Below are 19,006 nucleotides of genomic sequence, written 5' to 3' on the forward strand. Positions count from 1 at the left end.
AACCCACCCCCATACACATGTATATACATACGTCCACACACGCAAATATACATACCTACACAGCTTTCCATGGTTTACCCCAGACGCTTCACATGCCTTGATTCAATCCACTGACAGCACGTCAACCCCGGTATACCACATTGCTCCAATTCACTCTATTCCTTGCCCTCCTTTCACCCTCCTGCATGTTCAGGCCCCGATCACACAAAATCTTTTTCACTCCATCTTTCCACCTCCAATTTGGTCTCCCACTTCTCCTCGTTCCCTCCACCTCCGACACATATATCCTCTTGGTCAATCTTTCCTCACTCATTCTCTCCATGTGCCCAAACCATTTCAAAACACCCTCTTCTGCTCTCTCAACCATGCTCTTTTTATATCCACACATCTCTCTTACCCTTACGTTACTTACTCGACCAAACCACCTCACACCACACATTGTCCTCAAACATCTCATTTCCAGCACATCCTTCCTCCTGCGCACAACTCTATCCATAGCCCACGCCTCGCAACCATACAACATTGTTGGAACAAGTATTCCTTCAAACATACCCATTTTTGCTTTCCGAGATAATGTTCTCGACTTCCACACATTCTTCAAGGCTCCCAGAATTTTCGCCCCCTCCCCCACCCTATGATCCACTTCCGCTTCCATGGTTCCATCCGCTGCCAGATCCACTCCCAGATATCTAAAACACTTTACTTCCTCCAGTTTTTCTCCATTCAAACTTACCTCCCAGTTGACTTGACCCTCAACCCTACTGTACCTAATAACCTTGCTCTTATTCACATTTTCTCTTAACTTTCTTCTTTCACACACTTTACCAAAGTCAGTCACCAGCTTCTGCAGTTTCTCACATGAATCAGCCACCAGCGCTGTATCATCAGCGAACAACAACTGACTCACTTCCCAAGCTCTCTCATCCCCAACAGACTTCATACTTGCCCCTCTTTCCAAAACTCTTGCATTCACCTCCCTAACAACCCCATCCATAAACAAATTAAACAACCATGGAGACATCACACACCCCTGCCGCAAACCTACATTCACTGAGAACCAATCACTTTCCTCTCTTCCTACACGTACACATGCCTTACATCCTCGATAAAAACTTTTCACTGCTTCTAACAACTTGCCTCCCACACCATATATTCTTAATACCTTCCACAGAGCATCTCTATCAACTCTATCATATGCCTTCCCCAGATCCATAAATGCTACATACAAATCCATTTGCTTTTCTAAGTATTTCTCACATACATTCTTCAAAGCAAACACCTGATCCACACATCCTCTACCACATCTGAAACCACACTGCTCTTCCCTAATCTGATGCTCTGTACATGCCATTACCCTCTCAATCAATACCCTCCCATATAATTTACCAGGAATACTCAACAAACATATACCTCTGTAATTTGAGCACTCACTCTTATCCCCTTTGCCTTTGTACAATGGCACTATGCACGCATTCCGCCAATCCTCAGGCACCTCACCATGAGTCATACATACATTAAATAACCTTACCAACCAGTCAATAATACAGTCACCCCCTTTTTTAATAAATTCCACAGCAATACCATCCAAACCTGCTGCCTTGCCGGCTTTCATCTTCCGCAAAGCATTTACTACCTCTTCTCTGTTTACCAAATCATTTTCCCTAACCCTCTCACTTTGCACACCATCTCGACCAAAACACCCTATATCTGCCACTCTATCATCCAACACATTCAACAAACCTTCAAAATACTCACTCCATCTCCTTCTCACATCATCACTACTTGTTATCACCTCCCCATTTTTTTTTCTTTTTTATACTATTCGCCATTTCCCGCGATAGCGAGGTAGCGTTAAGAACAGAGGACTGGGCCTTTGAGGGAATATCCTCACCTGGCCCCCTTCTCTCTTCCTTCTTTTGGAAAATTAAAAAGAAAGAAAAAAAAACAAGAGGGGAGGATTTCCAGCCCCCGCTCCCTTCCCTTTTAGTCACCTTCTACGACACGCAGGGAAAACGTGGGAAGTATTCTTTCTCCCCTATCCCCAGGGATATATATATATATATATATATATATATATATATATATATATATATATATATATATATTATCCCTGGGGATAGGGGAGAAAGAATACTTCCCACGTATTCCCTGCGTGTCGTAGAAGGCGACTAAAAGGGAAGGGAGCGGGGGGCTGGAAATCCTCCCCTCTCGTTTTTTTTTTAATTTTCCAAAAGAAGGAACAGAGAAGGGGGCCAGGTGAGGATATTCCCTCAAAGGCCCAGTCCTCTGTTCTTAACGCTACCTCGCTATCGCGGGAAATGGCGAATAGTATGAAAAAAAAAAAAATATATATATATATATATATATATATATATATATATATATATATATATATATATATATATATATATTCATTTATTTTGCTTTGTCGCTGTCTCCCACATTTGCGAGGTAGCGCAAGGAAAAAGACGAAAGAAATGGCCCAACCCATCCCCATACACATGTATATACATACACGTCCACACATGCAAATATACATACCTATACATCTCAATTTACACATATATATACACACACAGACACATACATATATACCCATGCACACAATTCACACTGTCTGCCTTTATTCATTCCCATCGCCACCTCGCCACACATGGAATACCATCCCCCTCCCCCCTCATGTGTGCGAGGTAGCGCTAGGAAAAGATAACAAAGGCCCCATTCGTTCACACTCAGTCTCTAGCTGTCATGCAATAATGCCCGAAACCACAGCTCCCTTTCAACATCCAGGTCCCAGACAGCTTTCCATGGTTTACCCCAGACGCTTCACATGCCTTGATTCAATCCACTGACAGCACGTCAACCCCGGTATACCACATCGCTCCCATTCACTCTATTCCTTGCCCTCCTTTCACCCTCCTGCATGTTCAGGCCCCGATCACACAAAATCTTTTTCACTCCATCTTTCCACCTCCAATTTGGTCTCCCACTTCTCCTCGTTCCCTCCACCTCCGACACATATATCCTCTTGGTCAATCTTTCCTCACTCATTCTCTCCATGTGCCCAAACCATTTCAAAACACCCTCTTCTGCTCTCTCAACCATGCTCTTTTTATATCCACACATCTCTCTTACCCTTACGTTACTTACTCGACCAAACCACCTCACACCACACATTGTCCTCAAACATCTCATTTCCAGCACATCCTTCCTCCTGCGCACAACTCTATCCATAGCCCACGCCTCGCAACCATACAACATTGTTGGAACAAGTATTCCTTCAAACATACCCATTTTTGCTTTCCGAGATAATGTTCTCGACTTCCACACATTCTTCAAGGCTCCCAGAATTTTCGCCCCCTCCCCCACCCTATGATCCACTTCCGCTTCCATGGTTCCATCCGCTGCCAGATCCACTCCCAGATATCTAAAACACTTTACTTCCTCCAGTTTTTCTCCATTCAAACTTACCTCCCAGTTGACTTGACCCTCAACCCTACTGTACCTAATAACCTTGCTCTTATTCACATTTTCTCTTAACTTTCTTCTTTCACACACTTTACCAAAGTCAGTCACCAGCTTCTGCAGTTTCTCACATGAATCAGCCACCAGCGCTGTATCATCAGCGAACAACAACTGACTCACTTCCCAAGCTCTCTCATCCCCAACAGACTTCATACTTGCCCCTCTTTCCAAAACTCTTGCATTCACCTCCCTAACAACCCCATCCATAAACAAATTAAACAACCATGGAGACATCACACACCCCTGCCGCAAACCTACATTCACTGAGAACCAATCACTTTCCTCTCTTCCTACACGTACACATGCCTTACATCCTCGATAAAAACTTTTCACTGCTTCTAACAACTTGCCTCCCACACCATATATTCTTAATACCTTCCACAGAGCATCTCTATCAACTCTATCATATGCCTTCCCCAGATCCATAAATGCTACATACAAATCCATTTGCTTTTCTAAGTATTTCTCACATACATTCTTCAAAGCAAACACCTGATCCACACATCCTCTACCACATCTGAAACCACACTGCTCTTCCCTAATCTGATGCTCTGTACATGCCATTACCCTCTCAATCAATACCCTCCCATATAATTTACCAGGAATACTCAACAAACATATACCTCTGTAATTTGAGCACTCACTCTTATCCCCTTTGCCTTTGTACAATGGCACTATGCACGCATTCCGCCAATCCTCAGGCACCTCACCATGAGTCATACATACATTAAATAACCTTACCAACCAGTCAATAATACAGTCACCCCCTTTTTTAATAAATTCCACAGCAATACCATCCAAACCTGCTGCCTTGCCGGCTTTCATCTTCCGCAAAGCATTTACTACCTCTTCTCTGTTTACCAAATCATTTTCCCTAACCCTCTCACTTTGCACACCATCTCGACCAAAACACCCTATATCTGCCACTCTATCATCCAACACATTCAACAAACCTTCAAAATACTCACTCCATCTCCTTCTCACATCATCACTACTTGTTATCACCTCCCCATTTTTTTTTCTTTTTTATACTATTCGCCATTTCCCGCGATAGCGAGGTAGCGTTAAGAACAGAGGACTGGGCCTTTGAGGGAATATCCTCACCTGGCCCCCTTCTCTCTTCCTTCTTTTGGAAAATTAAAAAAGAAAGAAAAAAAAACAAGAGGGGAGGATTTCCAGCCCCCGCTCCCTTCCCTTTTAGTCACCTTCTACGACACGCAGGGAAAACGTGGGAAGTATTCTTTCTCCCCTATCCCCAGGGATAATATATATATATATATATATATATATATATATATATATATATATATATATATATTATCCCTGGGGATAGGGGAGAAAGAATACTTCCCACGTATTCCCTGCGTGTCGTAGAAGGCGACTAAAAGGGAAGGGAGCGGGGGGCTGGAAATCCTCCCCTCTCGTTTTTTTTTAATTTTCCAAAAGAAGGAACAGAGAAGGGGGCCAGGTGAGGATATTCCCTCAAAGGCCCAGTCCTCTGTTCTTAACGCTACCTCGCTATCGCGGGAAATGGCGAATAGTATGAAAAAAAAAAAAATATATATATATATATATATATATATATATATATATATATATATATATATATATATATATATATATTCATTTATTTTGCTTTGTCGCTGTCTCCCACATTTGCGAGGTAGCGCAAGGAAAAAGACGAAAGAAATGGCCCAACCCATCCCCATACACATGTATATACATACACGTCCACACATGCAAATATACATACCTATACATCTCAATTTACACATATATATACACACACAGACACATACATATATACCCATGCACACAATTCACACTGTCTGCCTTTATTCATTCCCATCGCCACCTCGCCACACATGGAATACCATCCCCCTCCCCCCTCATGTGTGCGAGGTAGCGCTAGGAAAAGATAACAAAGGCCCCATTCGTTCACACTCAGTCTCTAGCTGTCATGCAATAATGCCCGAAACCACAGCTCCCTTTCCACATCCAGGTCCCAGACAACTTTCCATGGTTTACCCCAGACGCTTCACATGCCCTGATTCAATCCACTGACAGCACATCAACCCCGGTATACCATATCGATCCAATTCACTCTATTCCTTGCCCTCCTTTCACCCTCCTGCATGTTCAGGCCCCGATCACTCAAAATCTTTTTCACTCCATCTTTCCACCTCCAATTTGGTCTTCCACTTCTCCTCGTTCCCTCCACCTCCGACACATATATCCTCTTGATCAATCTTTCCTCACTCATTCTCTCCATGTGCCCAAACCATTTCAAAACACCCTCTTCTGCTCTCTCAACCATGCTCTTTTTATTTCCACACATCTCTCTTACCCTTACATTACTTACTCGATCAAACCACCTCACACCACACATTGTCCTCAAACATCTCATTTCCAGCACATCCATCCTCCTGCGCACAACTCTATCCATAGCCCACGCCTCGCAACCATACAACATTGTTGGACCCACTATTCCTTCAAACATACCCATTTTTGCTTTCCGAGATAATGTTCTCGACTTCCACACACTCTTCAAGGCTCCCAGGATTTTCGCCCCCTCCCCCATCCTATGATCCACTTCCGCTTCCATGGTTCCATCCGCTGCCAGATCCACTCCCAGATATCTAAAACACTTCACTTCCTCCAGTTTTTCTCCATTCAAACTCACCTCCCAATTGACTTGACCCTCAACCCAACTGTACCTAATAACCTTGCTCTTATTCGAATTTACTCTTAACTTTCTTCTTTCACACACTTTACCAAACTCCGTCACCAGCTTCTGCAGTTTCTCACATGAATCAGCCACCAGCGCTGTATCATCAGCGAACAACAACTGACTCACTTCCCAAGCTCTCTCATCCATAACAGACTTCATACTTGCCCCTCTTTCCAAAACTCTTGCATTCACCTCCCTAACAACCCCATCCATAAACAAATTAAACAACCATGGAGACATCACACACCCCTGCCGCAAACCTACATTCACTGAGAACCAATCACTTTCCTCTCTTCCTACATGTACACATGCCTTACATCCTCGATAAAAACTTTTCACTGCTTCTAACAACTTGCCTCCCACACCATATATTCTTAATACCTTCCACAGAGCATCTCTATCAACTCTATCATATGCCTTCTCCAGATCCATAAATGCTACATACAAATCCATTTGCTTTTCTAAGTATTTCTCACATACATTCTTCAAAGCAAACACCTGATCCACACATCCTCTACCACTTCTGAAACCACACTGCTCTTCCCCAATCTGATGCTCTGTACATGCCTTCACCCTCTCAATCAATACCCTCCCATATAATTTACCAGGAATACTCAACAAACTTATACCTCTGTAATTTAAGCACTCACTTTTATCCCCTTTGCCTTTGTACAATGGCACTATGCAAGCATTCCGCCAATCCTCAGGCACCTCTCCATGAATCATACATACATTAAATAACCTTACCAACCAGTCAACGATACAGTCACCCCCCTTTTTAATAAATTCCACTGCAATACCATCCGAACCCGCTGCCTTGCTGGCTTTCATCTTCCGCAAAGCTTTTACTACCTCTTCTCTGTTTACCAAATCATTTTCCCTAACCCTCTCACTTTGCACACCACCTCAACCAAAACACCCTATATCTGCCACTCTATCATCAAACATATTCAATAAACCTTCAAAATACTCACTCTATCTCCTTCTCACATCACCACTACTTGTTATCACCTCCCTATTAGCCCCCTTCACTGAAGTTCCCATTTGCTCCCTTGTCTTACGCATTTTATTTACCTCCTTCCAAAACATCTTTTTATTCTCCCTAAAATTTAATGATGCTCTCTCACCCCAACTCTCATTTGCCTTCTTTTTCACCTCTTGCACCTTTCTCTTGACCTTCTAGCTGTTTCTTTTATACATCTCCCACTCATTTGCATTTTTTCCCTGCAAAAATCGTCCAAATGCCTCTCTCTTCTCTTTCACTAATAATCTTACTTCTTCATCCCACCACCCACTACCCTTTCTAATCTACCCACCTCCCACGCTTCTCATGCCACAAGCATCTTTTGCGCAAGCCATCACTGCTTCCCTAAATACATCCCATTCCTCCCCCACTCCCCTTACCTCCTTTGTTCTCATCTTTTTCCATATATACATATATATATATATATATATATATATATATATATTTTTTTTTTGCTTTGTCGCAGTCTCCCGCGTTTGCGAGGTAGCGCAAGGAAACAGACGAAAGAAATGGCCCAACCCACCCCCATACACATGTATATACATACGTCCACACACGCAAATATACATACCTACACAGCTTTCCATGGTTTACCTAGACGCTTCACATGCCCTGATTCAATCCACTGACAGCACGTCAACCCCGGTATACCACATCGCTCCAATTCACTCTATTCCTTGCCCTCCTTTCACCCTCCTGCATGTTCAGGCCCCGATCACACAAAATCATTTTCACTCCATCTTTCCACCTCCAATTTGGTCTCCCTCTTCTCCTCGTTCCCTCCACCTCCGACACATATATCCTCTTGGTCAATCTTTCCTCACTCATTCTCTCCATGTGACCAAACCATTTCAAAACACCCTCTTCTGCTCTCTCAACCACGCTCTTTTTATTTGCACACATCTCTCTTACCCTTACGTTACTTACTCGATCAAACCACCTCACACCACACATTGTCCTCAAACATCTCATTTCCAGCACATCCATCCTCCTGCGCACAACTCTATCCATAGTCCACGCCTCGCAACCATACATTGTTGGAACCACTATTCCTTCAAACATACCCATTTTTGCTTTCCGAGATAATGTTCTCAACTTCCACACATTCTTCAAGGCTCCCAGGATTTTCGCCTCCTCCCCCACTCTATGATCCACTTCCGCTTCCATGTTTCCATCCGCTGCCAGATCCACTCCCAGATATCTAAAACACTTCACTTCCTCCAGTTTTTCTCCATTCAAACTCACCTCCCAATTGACTTGACCCTCAACCCTACTGTACCTAATAACCTTGCTCTTATTCACATTTACTCTTAACTTTCTTCTTTCACACACTTTACCAAACTCAGTCACCAGCTTCTGCAGTTTCTCACATGAATCAGCCACCAGCGCTGTATCATCAGCGAACAACAACTGACTCACTTCCCAAGCTCTCTCATCTCCAACAGACTTCATACTTGCCCCTCTTTCCAAAACTCTTGCATTCACCTCCCTAACAACCCCATCCATAAACAAATTAAACAACCATGGAGACATCACACACCCCTGCCGCAAACCTACATTCACTGAGAACCAATCACTTTCCTCTCTTCCTACACGTACACTTGCCTTACATCCTCGATAAAAACTTTTCACTGCTTCTAACAACTTGCCTCCCACACCATATATTCTTAATGCCTTCCACAGAGCATCTCTATCAACTCTATCATATGCCTTCTCCAGATCCATAAATGCTACATACAAATCCATTTGCTTTTCTAAGTATTTCTCACATACATTCTTCAAAGCAAACACCTGATCCACACATCCTCTACCACTTCTGAAACCACACTGCTCTTCCCCAATCTGATGCTCTGTACATGCCTTCACCCTCTCAATCAATACCCTCCCATATAATTTGCCAGGAATACTCAACAAACTTATACCTCTGTAATTTGAGCACTCACTCTTATCCCCTTTGCCTTTGTACAATGGTACAATATATATATATATATATATATATTATATATATATATATATATATATATATATATATATATATATATATATATATATATATATATATATGGGGATAGGGGTGAAAGAATACTTCCCACGCATTCCTCGCGTGTCGTAGAAGGTGACTAGAGGGGACGGGAGCAGGGGGCCAGAAATCCTCCCCTCCTTGTAGTTTTTTAACTTTCTAAAATGAGAAACAGAAGAAGGAGACACACGGGGAGTGCTCATCCTCCTCGAAGGCTCAGACTGGGGTGTCTAAATGTGTGTGGATGTAACCAAGATGTGAAAAGGCAAAGGGGATAAGAGTGAGTGCTCAAATTACAGAGGTATAAGTTTGTTGAGTATTCCTGGTAAATCATATGGGAGGGTATTGATTGACAGGGTGAAGGCATGTAGAGAGCATCAGATTGGGGAAGAGCAGTGTGGTTTCAGAAGTGGTAGAGGATGTGTGGATCAGGTGTTTGCTTTGAAGAATGTATGTGAGAAATACTTAGAAAAGCAAATGGATTTGTATGTAGCATTTATGGATCTGGAGAAGGCATATGATAGAGTTGATAGAGATGCTCTGTGGAAGGTATTAAGAATATATGGTGTGGGAGGCAAGTTGTTAGAAGCAGTGAAAAGTTTTTATCGAGGATGTAAGGCATGTGTACGTGTAGGAAGAGAGGAAAGTGATTGGTTCTCAGTGAATGTAGGTTTGCGGCAGGGGTGTGTAATGTCTCCATGGTTGTTTAATTTGTTTATGGATGGGGTTGTTAGGGAGGTGAATGCAAGAGTTTTGGAAAGAGGGGCAAGTATGAAGTCTGTTGGGGATGAGAGGGCTTGGGAAGTGAGTCAGTTGTTGTTCGCTGATGATACAGCGCTGGTGGCTGATTCATGTGAGAAACTGCAGAAGCTGGTGACTGAGTTTGGTAAAGTGTGTGAAAGAAGAAAGTTAAGAGTAAATGTGAATAAGAGCAAGGTTATTAGGTACAGTAGGGTTGAGGGTCAAGTCAATTGGGAGGTAAGTTTGAATGGAGAAAAACTGGAGGAAGTAAAGTGTTTTAGATAACTGGGAGTGGATCTGGCAGCGGATGGAACCATGGAAGCGGAAGTGGATCATAGGGTGGGGGAGGGGGCGAAAATCCTGGGAGCCTTGAAGAATGTGTGGAAGTCGAGAACATTATCTCGGAAAGCAAAAATGGGTATGTTTGAAGGAATACTGGTTCCAACAATGTTGTATGGTTGCGAGGCGTGGGCTATGGATAGAGTTGTGCACAGGAGGATGGATGTGCTGGAAATGAGATGTTTGAGGACAATGTGTGGTGTGAGGTGGTTTGATTGAGTAAGTAACGTAAGGGTAACAGAGATGTGTGGAAATAAAAAGAGCGTGGTTGAGAGAGCAGAAGAGGGTGCTTTGAAATGGTTTGGGCACATGGAGAGGATGAGTGAGGAAAGATTAACCAAGAGGATATATGTGTCAGAGGTGGAGGGAACGAGGAGAAGTGGGAGACCAATTGGAGGTGGAAAGATGGAGTGTAAAAGATTTTGTGTGATCGGGGCCTGAACATGCAGGAGGGTGAAAGGAGGGCAAGGAATAGAGTGAATTGGATCGATGTGGTATACCGGGGTTGACGTGCTGTCAGTGGATTGAATCAGGGCATGTGAAGCGTCTGGGGTAAACCATGGACAGCTGTGTAAGTATGGATATTTGCGTGTGTGGACGTATGTATATACATGTGTATGGGGGTGGGTTGGGCCATTTCTTTCGTCTGTTTCCTTGCGCTACCTCGCAAACGCGGGAGACAGCGACAAAGCAAAAAAAAAAAAAAATATATATAATATATATATATATATATATATATATATATATATATATATATATATATATATATATATATATATATATTACGGTGTCTAAATGAGTGTGGATGTAACCAAGATGAGAAAAAAGGAGAGATAGGTCGTATGTTTGAAGAAAGGAACCTGGATGTTTTGGCTCTGAGTAAAATGAAGCTCAAGGGTAAAGTGGAAGAGTGGTTTGGGAATGTCTTGGGGTAAAGTCAGGGGTTAGTGAAAGGACAAGAGCAAGGGAAGGAGTAACACTACTCCTGAAACAGGAGTTGTGGGAGTACGTGATAGAGTGTAAGAAAGTAAACCCTAGATTGATATGGGTAAAACTGAAAGTGGATGGAGAGAGATGGGTGCTTATTGGTGCATATGCACCTGGGCATGAGAAGAAAGATCATGAGAGGCAAATGTTTTGGGAGAAGCTGAGTGAGTGTGTTAGTAGTTTTGATGCACGAGACCGGGTTATAGTGATAGGTGATTTAAATGCAAAGGTAAGTTATGTGGCAGTTGAGGGAATAATTGGTTTACATGGGGTGTTCAGTGTTGTAAATGGAAATGGTGAAAAGCTTGTAGATTTATGTACTAAAAAAGGACTGGTGATTGGGAATACCTGGTTTAAAAAGAGAGATATACATAAGTATACGTATGTAAGTAGGAGAGATGGCCAGAGAGCATTACTTGGATAACGTGTTAATTGATAAGCATGTGAAACAGAGTCTTTTGGAAGTTAATGTGCTGAGAGGTGCAACTGGAGGGATATCTGATCATTATCTTGTGGAGGCGAAGGTGATTTGTAGAGGTTTTCAGAAAAGAAGAGAGAATGTTGGGGTGAAGAGAGTGGTCAGAGTAAATGAGCTTGGGAAGGAGACTTGTGTGAGGAAGTACCAGGAGAGACTAAGCACAGAATGAAAAAAGGTGAGAACAAAGGACATAAGAGGAGTGGGGGAGGAATGGGATGTACTTAGGGAAGCAGTGATGGCTTGCGCAAAAGATGCTTGTGGCATGAGAAGTGTGGGAGGCAGGCAGATTAGAAGGGGTAATGAGCGGTGGGATGAAGAAGTAAGATTATTGATGAAAGAGAAGAGAGTGGCTTTTGGACAATTTTTGCAGGGAAATAATGCAAATTACTGGGGGATGTATAAAAGAAAGAGGCAGGAGGTCAAGAGAAAGGTGCAAGAGGTGAGAAAGAGGGCAAATGAGAGTTGGGGTGAGAGAGTATCATTAAATTTTAGTTAGAATAAAAAGATGTTTTGGAAGGAGGGAAATAAAGTGTGTAAGACAAGAGAACAAATGGGAACTTCAGTGAAGGGAGCTAACGGGGAGGTGATAACAAGTAGTGGTGATCTGAGAAGGAGATGGAGTGAGTATTTTGAAGGCTTGTTGAATGTGTTTGATGATAGAGTGGCAGATATAGGGTGTTTTGGTCGAGGTGATGTGCAAAGTGAGAGGGTCAGGAAGAATGATTTGGTAAACAGAGAAGAGGTAGTAAAAGCTTTACGGAAGATGAAAGCTTGCAAGGCAGCGGGTTTGGATGGTATTGCAGTGGAATTTATTAAAATAGGAGGTGACTGTATTGTTGACTGGTTGGTATGTTTATCTAATGTATGTATGATTCATGGTGAGGTGCCTGAGGATTGGCGGAATGCTTGCATAGTGCCATTGTACAAAGGCAAAGGGGATAAAAGTGAGTGCTCAAATTACAGAGCTATAAGTTTGTTGAGTATTCTTGGTAAATTATATGGGAGGGTATTGATTGAGAGGGTGAAGACATGTACAGAGCATCAGACTGGGGAAGAGCAGTGTGGTTTCATAAGTAGTAGAGGATGTGTGGATGAGGTATTTCTTTTGAAGAATGTATTTGAGAAATACATAGACAAGCAAATGAATTTGTATGTAGCATTTATGGATCTGGAGAAAGTACATGAAAGAGTTGATAGAGATGCTCTGTGGAAGGTATTAGAAATATATGGTGTGGAAGGCAAATTGTTAGAAGCAGTGAAAAGTTTTTATCGAGGATGTAAGGTGTGTTTACGTGTAGGAAGAGAGGAAAGTGATTGGTTCTCAGTGAATGTTGGACAACAAAGGCCACATTCATTCACACTCAGTCTCTAGCTGTCATGTAATAATGCACCAAAACCACAGCTCACTTTCCACATCCAGGCCCCACACAACTTTCCATGGTTTACCCCAGACGCTTCACATGCCCTGGTTCAATCCATTGATAGCACATCGACCCCGGTATACTATATCGTTCCAATTCACTCTATTCCTTGCACGCCCTTCTCCCTCCTGCATGTTCAGGCCCCTATCACTCAAAATCTTTTTCACTCCATCTTTCCACCTCCAATTTGGTCTCCCACTTCTCCTCGTTCCCTCCATCTCTGACACATATATCCTCTTTGTCAATCTTTCCTCACTCATTCTCTCCATGTGACCAAACCATTTCAAAACACCCTCTTCTGCTCTCTCAACCACACTCTTTTTATTGCCACACATCTCTCTTACCCTTTCATTACTTACTCGATCAAACCACTCACATCACATATTGTCCTCAAACATCTCATTTCATGCACTCCCACCCTCCTCCGCACAACTGCATCTATTGCCCACGCCTTACAACCACATAACATTGTTGGAACCACTATTCCTTCAAACATACCCATTTTTCCTTTCCGAGATAACTTTCTCGCCTTCCACACATTTTTCGACACTCCCAGAACTTTTGCCCCCTCCCCCACCCTATGACTCACTTCTGCCTCCATGGTTCCATCCACTGCCAGATCCACTCTCAGGTATCTAAAACACTTCACTTCCTCCAGTTTTTCTCCATTCAAACTTACCTCCCAATTGAGTAGTCCCTCTACCCTACTGTACCTAAAAACCTTGGTCTTATTCACATTTACTCTCAGCTTTCTCCTTTCACACACTTTACCAAACTCAACCAGCTTCTGCAGTTTCTCACCTTAATCAGCCACCAGCGCTGTATCATCAACGAACAACGACTGACTCTCTTCCCAAGCCCTCTCATCCAAAACAGAATGCATACTTGCCCCTCTCTCCAAAACTTTTGCATTCACCTCCCTAACACCCCCATCCATAAACAAATCAAACAACCATGGAGACATCACGCACCACTGCTGCAAACCTACATTCACTGAGAACCAATCACTTTCCTCTCTTCCTACACGTATACATGCCATACATCCTTCATAAAACTTTTCACTTCTTCTAACAACTTGCCTCCCACACCATATATTCTTAATACCTTCCACAGAGCATCTCTGTCAACTCTATCATATGCTTTCTCCAGATCCAAAAATGCTACATACAAATCAATTTACTTTCTAAGTATTTCTCACATACCTTCTTCAAAGCAAACACCTGATCCACACATCCTTTACCACTTCTGAAACCACACTGCTCTTCCCCAATCTGATGCTCTGTGCATGTCTTCACCCTCTTAATTAATGCCCTCCCATATAATTTCCCAGGAATACTCAACAAACTTATACCTCTGTAATTTGAGCACTCACTCTTATCCCCTTTGCCTTTGTACAATGGCACTATGCAAGCATTCCGCCAATCCTCAGGCACCTCACCATGAGTCATACATACATTAAATAAACTTACCAACCAGTCAACAACAGAATCACCCCCTTATTTAATAAATTCCACTGCAATACCATCTAAACCCGCTGCCTTGTCGGCTTTCATCTTCTGCAAATCTTTTGCTACCCCTTCTCTGTTTACCTAATCATTCTCCCTAACCCTCTCACTTTGTACAACACCTCGACCAAAACACCCTATATCTGCCACTCTATCATCAAACACATTCAACAAACCTTCAAAATACTCACTCCATCTCCTTCTCACATCACCACTACTTGTTATCATCTCCCCATTAGCCCCATTCACTGATGTTCCCATTTGTTCTCTAGTCTTACACACTTTATTTACTTCCTTCCAAACTTCTTTTTATTCTCCCTAAAATTTAATGATACTCTCACCCCAAAACTAATTTGCCCTCTTTTTCACCTCTCGCACCTTTCTCTTGACCTGTCTATTTCTTTTATATATCTCCCAGTAATTTGCATTATTTCCCTGCAAAAATTGTCCAAATGCCTCTCTCTTCTCTTTCACCAATAATCTTACTTCTTCATCCCAAGACTCATTACCCTTTCTAATCAGCCCAACTCTGATGCTTCTCATGCCAAAAGCATCTTTTGCATAAGCCAACACTGCTTCCCTAAATACATCCCATTCCTCCCCCACTCCCCTTATGTCCTTTGTTCTCACCTTTTTCCATTCTGTATTCAGTCTATCCTGGTACTTCCTCACACAAGTCTCTTTCCCAAGCCCACTTACTCTCACCACTCTCTTCACCCCAACATTCTCTCTTCTTTTCTGAAAACCTCTACAAATCTTCACCTTCACATCCACAAAATAATGATCAGACATCCCTCCAGTTCCACCTCTCAGCACATTAACATCCAAAAGTCTCTCTTTGACACACCTATCAATTACCACATAATCCAATAACTCTCTCTGACCATCTCTCCTACTTACATATGTATACTTATCTATATCTCTCTTTCTAAACCGGGTATTCCCAATCACCAGTCCTTTTTCAGCACACAAATCTACAAGCTCTTCACCATTTCCATTTACAATAGTGAACACCTCATGTACACCAATTATTCCCTCAACTGCCACATTACTCAGCTTTGCATTCAAATCACCCTTCACTATAACCCGGTCTCGTGCATCAAAATTACTAACACACTCACTCAGCTGCTCCCAAAACACTTGCCTCTCATGATCTTTCTTCTCGTGCTCAGGTGCAAATGCACCAATAATCACCCAGCTCTCTCCATCCACTTTCAGTTTTACCCATATCAATCTAGACTTTACTTTCTTACACTCTATCGCATACTCCCACCACTCCTGTTTCAGGAGTAGTGCTACTCCTTCCCTTGCTCTTGTCCTCTCAACAACCACTGACTTTACTCCCAAGACATTCCCAAACCACTCTTCCCCTTTACCCTTGAGCTTCATTTTACTCAAGGCTAAATCATCCAGGTTCCTTTCCTCAAACATACTACCTATCTCTCCTTTTTCCTCATCTTGGTTACATCCACACACATTTAGATATCCCAATCTGAGCCTTCGAGGAGGATGAGCACTCCCTGCGTGATTCCTCCTTCTGTTTCCCATTTTAGAATGATAAAACACAAGGAGGCAAGGCAGCGGGTTTATATGGTATTGCAATGGAATTTATTAAAAAAAGGGGGTGACTATATTTTTGACTGGTTGGTAAGGATATTTAATGTATGTATGACTCATGATGAGGTGCCTGAGGATTGGCAGAATGCATGCATAGTGCCATTTCACAAAGGCAAAGGGGATAAGAGTGAGTGCTCAAATTACAGAGGTATAAGTTTGTTGAGTATTCCTGGTAAATTATATGGAAGGGTATTGATTGAGAGGGTGAAAGCATGTACAGAGCATCAGATTGGGGAAGAGCAGTGTGGTTTCAGAAGTGGTAGAGGATGTGTGGATCAGGTGTTTGCTTTGAAGAATGTATGTGAGAAATACTTACAAAAGCAAATGGATTTGTATGTAGCATTTCTGGATCTAGAGAATGCATATGAAAGAGTTGATAGAGATGCTTTGTGGAAGGTATTAAGAATATATGGTGTGGGAGGCAAGTTGTTAGAAGCAGTGAAAAGTTTTTATTGAGGATGTAAGGCATGTGTGCGAGTGGGAAAAGAGGAAAGTGACTGGTTCTCAGTGAATGTCGGTTTGCGGCAGGGGTGCGTAATACCTCCATGGTTGTTTAACTTGTCTGTGGATGGGGTTGCTAGGGAGGTGAATGCAAGAGTTTTGGGGAGAGGGGCAAGTATGCAGTCTGTTGAGGATGAGAGGGCTTGGGAAGTGAGTCAGTTGTTGTTCGCTGATGATACAGCGCTAGTGGCTGATTCGGGTGAGAAACTGCAGAAGCTGGTGACTGAGTTTGGTAAAGTGTGTGAAAGAAGAAAGCTGAAAGTAAATGTGAGTAAGACCAAGGTTATTACCTACAGTAGGGTTCAGGGACTAGTCAACTGGGAGGTAAGTTTGAATGAAGAAAAACTGGAGGAAGTTTTAGATATCTGGGAGTGGATTTGGCAGCAGATAGAACCATGGAAGCGGAAGTGATTACAGGGTGGGGGAGGGGGCAATGGTTCTAAGAGCTTTGAAAAATGTGTGGAAGGCGAGAACATTATCTCGGAGAGCAAAAATGGGTATGTTTGAAGGAACAGTGGTTCCAACAATGTTGTATGGTTGCGAGGCATGGGCTATAGATAGAGTTGTGCGCAGGAGGGTGGATGTGCTGGAAATGAGATGCTTGAGGACAATATGTGGTGTGAGGTGGTTTGATCGAGTAAGTAATGAAAGGGTAAGAGAGATGTGTGGTAATAAAAAGAGTGTGGTTGAGAGAGCAGAAGAGGATGTTTTGAAATGGTTTGGTCACATGGAGAGAATGAGTGAGGAAAGATTGACCAAGAGGATGTATGTGTCAGAGGTGGAGGGAACGAGGAGAAGTGGGAGACCAAATTGGAGGTGGAAAGATGGAGTGAAAAAGATTTTGAGCGATCAGGGCCTTAACATGCAGGAGGGTGAAAGGCGTGCATGGAATAGAGTGAATTGGAACGATGTGGTATACCAGGGTCGACATGCTGTCAATGGATTGAACCAGGGCATGTGAAGCATCTGGGGTAAACCATGGAAAATTTAGTGAGGCCTGGATGTGGAAAGGGAGCTGTGGTTTCGGTGCATTATTTATGATAGCTAGAGACTAAGTGTGACTGAATGTGGCCTTCATTGTCTTTTCCTAGCACTACCTCGCACGCATGTGGGGGAGGGGGTTGTCATTTCATGTGTGGCGGGGTGGGGACAGGAATGAATAAAGGGAGCAAGTGTGAATTATGTACATGTGTATATATGTCTGTGTATGTATATATATATGTATACGTTGAAATGTATAGGTATGTATAAGTGCGTGTGTGGACGTGTATGTATATGAGACAAGAGAACAAATGGGAACACCGTTGAGGGGGGCAAGAAGGGAAGTAATATCAGGTAGTGAAGTGAGAAAGAGATGGAGTGAGTATTTTGAAGGTTTGTTGACTGTGTTTGATGACAATGTGGCAGATAGGGGTTTTGGTCATGTATGTAAGTATGTGTGTGTGTGTGTGTGCATGTGTGTGTGTGTGTGTGTGTGTGTGTGTGTGTGTGTGTGTGTGTGTGTGTGTGTGTGTGTGTGTGTGTGCAAAGTGAGAGGATCAGGAAGAATGGTTTGGTGGAGAGAGAAGATATAGTGAAAGCTTTGGAAAAGATGAAATCTGGGAAGGCAGCAGCTTTGGATGGTTTTCTAGAAGAGTTTATCAAGAAAGGAGGTGCTTGTGATGTTGATTGGCTGATAAGGATATTTAATGTATGTATGGATCATGGTGAAGTGCCTGAGGATTGGTGGAATGTATGCATAGTGCCAATATACAAAGGCAAAGGGGATAAAGGTGAGTGTTCAAACTACAGAGGTATAAGTTTGTTGAGTATTCCTGGGAAATTATATGGGAGGGCATTGATTGAGAGGGTCAAGGCAAGGACAGAGCATCAGATTGGGGAAGAGCAGTGTGGTTTCAGAAGTGGTTAGAGGATGTGTGGATTAGGTGTTTGCTTTGAAGAATTTGTGTGAGAAATACTTAGAAAAACAGATGGATTTGTAAGTAGCATCTATGGATCTCGAGAAGGCATATGATAGAGTTGATAGAGATGCTTTGTGGAAGGTCTTAATAGTATATGGTGTGGAAAGTAAGCTGCAAGAAGCTCTGAAAAGTTTTACCAAGGATGTAAGGCATGTG

General features: G+C 42.7%; 1 protein-coding gene across 5 annotated transcripts in view; it reads right to left on the reverse strand.

Moving 5' to 3' along the window:
- Nucleotides 1-19,006, reverse strand: part of LOC139767130 (uncharacterized) — a 273,906-nt gene that overhangs the window by 219,484 nt on the left and 35,416 nt on the right. The gene's annotated exons all lie outside the window — the stretch shown is intronic.

This window comes from Panulirus ornatus, chromosome 59, assembly GCF_036320965.1.
Source record: "Panulirus ornatus isolate Po-2019 chromosome 59, ASM3632096v1, whole genome shotgun sequence".
NCBI classification, from domain to species: Eukaryota; Metazoa; Arthropoda; class Malacostraca; order Decapoda; family Palinuridae; genus Panulirus; species Panulirus ornatus.